General features: G+C 38.4%; 1 long non-coding RNA gene across 1 annotated transcript in view; it reads left to right on the top strand.

Annotated features, from left to right (window-relative positions):
• The first annotated feature begins 8 nt into the window (after nt 1–8).
• Nucleotides 9–5503, top strand: part of LOC106147670 — a 7379-nt gene continuing 1884 nt past the window's right edge. The window contains exons 1-2 of the long non-coding RNA XR_001232601.1: nt 9–127; nt 5179–5236. This is a non-coding gene — a long non-coding RNA (uncharacterized LOC106147670). The remainder of the gene's footprint in view (nt 128–5178; nt 5237–5503) is intronic.

Raw genomic sequence — 5503 nt, 5'->3', positions numbered from 1 at the left:
ATTTTTGGTTTGCTATAGCAAGGAATATGGACATTGTCTTTTGTGTTTGGCAGGGATGCGATGGTATTCAAGGAAGTTGGAAAAGTGTAGTAGAAAAATGGAAGGCTTTGAGGACACCTTGATACAGGTAGTAAGTACGTTTTGGGGATGCTGAAGCTAGTCATACACCAACTAAAAATGCAACCTTTGATATGATTGATTAGAGGAGCGTATTCGGTCCCCTCCACTTGGTCCTAAATTAGAAACGGGCCACAATTAAGAAGAGTGGCAGTTACTGACCAGGTCCTGGCTGTCTGAGCCTGGCTACTGTGAAAGTTGTGGTTCAGCTTCACAGGCTTCATGTAACATTTTAAATGAATAGTAAGCTATTCTTTTTATTGTGATGCCAAATTATTGAGAGAGAGAAAAAAAATGGGAGTGTGTTTTGGGAAGTGAAATCGGCACTTTTAAGCAAATTTTAAATTTATCGTACCAATTATAAGTAGTAATTTTCCTTTCAGGACTGTAGTGAACAAAGCTATTCACAAGTATGCATAAAGTTTTGGTTAAAAAGTGATGAAAGGTCTGTTTTGTGTTTTTTATTTCTTGGTTTCGTTGACTGGTTGGATTTCTTTTTGATTTTTTGAGACAGGGTCTCTCTTTACAGTCTTTCTTTCTTTTTTTCTTCTTTCTTTTTGTATTTCTTTTTGATTTTTTGAGACAGGGTCTCTCTTTACAGTGCAAGCTGTCCTTGAACTCAGTGTGTAGCTCACACTGTCCTCAAACTCATGGTGATCCTCCTGCCTTAGCCTCCCCAATGCTGGGCTTGCAGACATGAAAAACCACCCCCAGCTAAAAGGTCTATTTTTAAGTAAATGTATTGTGTTCATAACATGAGAATATAGCTCTTACATACTTGCAGAACCTATGTTCAGTTCATATTACTGATGAAAAATCTTTTATGTCACATGTATGTATATATATATATATATATATATATATATATATATAAAGAGATCACAAATGTCAACAAACCCAGTGCCTCATCTGTGCCAGTCAAGTGCTGTACCACTGAGCTATATACCTAGCTCTTCTTTTTTTGAAGTTAAGTGTTCATCTTGAACATTTGCCTTCCTATGCGTAATTTTTTAAGATGTAAAATTTTCCTTAAAGGCAATTAGTCTTCTAAGAGTGGATCATATTCATTTTGTTTGTTTAATGTATTTCTGTTAACTGTTTTCCTTGATTCCCCAGTTCTGAGCAGGTACTAGACCTGGGTTATGTGGTGGAGGTACATTACTGAGGGAGAGCCTAGTGGAAAACAGTCAAGTAAATATGGCATATATTCTAGCCTTTAAATCTTGCAGTAATTTTTAAAGTTACATTAGTGTCTGGTCATGGTAGCACACACCTGTAAGCCCAGTCCAGGGAGGCTGAGGCAAAAGGACCACAAGTTCAAGTCCCACGGGGGCAACTTAGCAAGACCCTCTTTCAAAATAACAATAAGAGAGGACTGGGAATGTAGCTCAGTGTGACAGCCCTGTGTCCAATCCCTAGTTCCAAGAAATGATCTACATTAGTAATGAAAATATTACTTATACCTCATTGTGTTAAGATTACTGATTGCTCTACAGTTGGCATAGAAATCTATTATTTTCCTTGGTCTCCTTAGGGTTAAGATAATATCGATTGATATAAATGCAACTGCACAAGAAGAAAATTTCAGTTCCCTTCTTTTGCATTCTTTTGTCCCGTATATTATTTAGGCATTTTATTGAAAACTTTATATTGATAATTCATTTGTATCTTTAATATTTCAATGAGATAATTGCACATAGTTAAATGTGGGTGTTTTAATGTCACATTTGGATTTTGCAAATCAGGTTTTATATAAAAATCCTACTTAGCAATTTTTAATTATAAATGTCAATTTTTGTATGCCGTGTGTGCATGTATTTGTGTGTGTGTCTGGTATGGGTTATCAAACCCAGGCCTTCACACCGACCTGTTTCCCTGACCCTTTTATACTTTTCAAGTCAGAGTCTCAATAAACTGCCTCGGTTTAACTAGAATTTGCCATCCTCCTACCTCAGCTTCCCAGAGTGCTGGAATTACAGGCCCTCACCAGCACAGCTGGCTGTCAGTTGTCTTTTAATGTTGCAGGTTTTTTTTTTTTTTTTCCCCTGGTACCAGGAATCCAACTGAAGACCTTGCACTTGCCAGGCAGGTGCTGTGCCGCTGAGCTAAATCCCCAGCCCCTTAATGTTGCAGTTTTCACTGGAATTTTTCCTTGACATATTGTTTAACTAATACCATGTGGTTTGATTTCCACATTTTAGCATTTTTCCTAATTTTGATGTTGATTTCTAATTTCAGTTGGCGGTGTCAGAGAGCATGCTTTGTTTTGTTTTATTTTGCTTAATCTTTTGAGATTTCTCCTGGGACCAAAAATGTGGTTTACACTTGAAATGTTCCAGATTTACCTGCAAAGAATGTATTTTCTACAGTTATTGGGTGAAATAGTCTGTGGCTATCTGCTAGGTCTACTTCTTTTATAATGTTCATATCTTGTATGAGCATTTTAAAATTTTTCTGCCTGGATGTTTTACCTCTTTTTGAAAGGGAAACAGGTGTGCGAGATGATTGGTGTATAATCATTTCACAGTGTGTGCAATCATCAAATGTTGTACACTTTAAATATGTGCAAATTTACTTGTCAATTGTGTCTCAGTAACACTGGATAAAAATGTTTATAAAGTGATGATTGAAGTTTCCAAATATTATGTTTAAATTCTGCTTTTCCTCTCAATTTGGTTAATTTTTGCTTGAAGTATTTTGGAGCTCTGCTGTTAGTATGCATCCACATGTAATTTTTGTGTCTTTGTGATTAGTTGAGTGTATTTATTACATAAACCTTTAATAGCATTTTGTAGCAAAAATTATCAGTCTGTCTGATACTAGAATAGCCATTCCAGTTCTTTTATATGTGATTTGTTATTTTTTTCCATTCTTTTTTTTTTTTTTCCATTCTTTTAAGTTGCATATTTGTCTCTTCAATCTGATGTGTCTCAAGTACACAGCAGATATTTGTATGTTATTCTTTTAGTTAGTGTAATATTCTTTTCCTGTCCTTGAATTGCTTACTCCATTCACATTTAATGTTATTCTTAATGTTGTTGAATATTTGTTCACCAGTTTGTTTTCTATATGAGTTCTGACTATTACCGCCTTGTGCAGTTACTGGGTGAAATAGTCATTTCCTAACTTCCTCTCATGAAACATGTTTGTTACCATTTTCGTGTCTTTAATAATTTAAAGCTTAAATGTTATACTAATAAAGATAGAGGGTTGCAGAATGGGAGAAAGAACAAAGTTTGGAAATAAAGGAAAGAAAGATGAAAGAAGGAGAAAAAAGAGAGATAAAGGATGCCATAAGAAGTAAATGGGAATTAATTGAATTAGACAAAAATAAATAACAGAAAAGAATGAACAACAAAGAAAAGAAAAAAGAAAAAACAACAAAATGAAAAAATAAAGAAAAATATTAAGTGGGCAAAAAACCCCAAACCCCCAAGAACCAAACAAACCAGTATGAGTAAAGGAAGTTTTTATGTGTTTTTGACTAAGATTTTTCCTCCTAGGGTCTTTGTGTTTGAATGCAGCAGATACGGTGGAGGGATAGTGAGTCACGGCTTGGCCTGTTTTGTTTCTGCACTCATATTTTTCTGCAGGGGGAATCCTGCTTCCTGACCCACCATTCCTGCTGTGTGCAGGCGGTCAGTTCATCTGCACTGAGACTCCAATCATTCTGGCAGATCTCAGTCTCCATGGTCCTCTGTGCCCTCCAAGTCATGGTTTCTCTGACTAGCTTTATGGCCTATGGGTTTGTGAGCTGCCCCTCGTCCTATGCTCCAGAGACCCTTCTCTCTGTACAACCCAGGCTGTGGCAATGATCCAAGCCGAGCCATGCCCTTGTTCACCTTGGTCGATGTGGAAAGCAAAGGGCATGTTGAGTTTTGTGTCTGGGTAGGAAGCAGGCAGGGTTTGAAACAGTCTACTGGATTTAATGCCAGCACTTCCATATCTAGTTGCCTCGGAGAGGCACACATGTCATTCCTGGCTTCTCACCCTATGGGCAGGGCCCTAGTGTTGTCCCCAAGCTGAACTTAAATGTCTCAGTGGCCCTATGTCTACCGTGTACCTTATTCACCACTGTCTGTCCTGGTCCCTTCCTACCCAGTCCAGTGGCAGGGGGACCCCAGAAAGCCTGGAGTAAAGCAGCTCTGCAGTTGCTGTATGACCCAATCCCAAACAACTCCTCCCTGTAATGGCTTCTGATTAAACCCTCTTCAGATGTGGCAGGCATTCCAGGCCGTCTTGTGGAAGGAGACATTTTCAGAGTAAAACACCATGATGTTTTTGCAGTTCACAGCAGCCATGGCTTCTCTTCTGGGCTGGTTTGCTGTCTCACCCAGCCAGTGGATTTACCATGTGTTAGTGGAGACAGAGTCCCCTCCCTCAGAGCCGAGCCGAACCTTCCAGACTGCCTTATTCCTTCTCTGTACTGTGCTCCATCTCTCTAGCTGCCCTCTAGTTTTCAGTCTTCCTGTCAGCCCCCTCCCAATTCCCAGAGATTCACTTCTGTCCTCGTCTTCTCCAAATTATTATGCTTCAGCTCTCTGAACTCCAGGGCCCAGAGAGGTCGCACTTTGCTCCTAGATTCTACTGTCTCTGGTGTGTGGTATCATTCCTTTCTTTACAACCAGCAGAATCAGTCTAAAACAAAGTGTTTAGGATTGGGGGTCGAGGTTGACTTTGAGGAAAAGGTAGGTATTGTAATGGGAGGCAGTAAAGCAATTCACCACCCTTATTTTTTGGATGTCTTAAAATGTTCCATTCTCTAGCTGGGAGGTTTTTATCCAGTTGAATTATTTTTGACTAACCCCAGGGGTCTGATTATTTTGTATGTTTCCACTGCTCTGTATTTGTATTATGTGTTGAGGTGTTAATATATGTCATGTGAATGTAATACAGGTTATCTAGAAAAGGGAATATTCAGTGAAATTTTGATGTTTTGTGTGTATGTTTATACTTTGCCTGTGTGTGTTTTCTGGGGAGGGGCAGAACAATGTAATTTGGGACGTTGTAGGGAGATATTCAATCCCAAAGGCTTTAACTTTGCTACTGTTCTCTTTGCAGTGGGGACACACTTCTTCCGTCAGTAACAGTGCACCTACTTCATGTATATTTCAAATACGTAAGTCGCCACTACAATATATTTTGAAAGATATCTTCTTTAACTGTATGACCACATCCTGTTTTGCGTACCGATTGTTTCTCAAATAGTGAAGTTCTGTAGTGGTTTGTAAGATCAGTTTATATTTTGTTTTTGTGTCGAATATTCTAGTGCATAAATATTCCATCATGTAGGCATTGCTCCCTTCTGTGGTTTCTGGCATTTTAATTTATCCTGTTTGGGGCTACTTTGGATACAATTTTTATGCATAGAGTGGTATATATATAT

The sequence above is a fragment of the Chinchilla lanigera genome, unplaced genomic scaffold (assembly GCF_000276665.1).
Source record: "Chinchilla lanigera isolate Chin_1 unplaced genomic scaffold, ChiLan1.0 scaffold00447, whole genome shotgun sequence".
In the NCBI taxonomy this organism is placed as follows: domain Eukaryota; kingdom Metazoa; phylum Chordata; class Mammalia; order Rodentia; family Chinchillidae; genus Chinchilla; species Chinchilla lanigera.
Note: the sequence above shows the minus strand (reverse complement) of the source record. Positions and strands in the feature narration are given on the sequence as shown.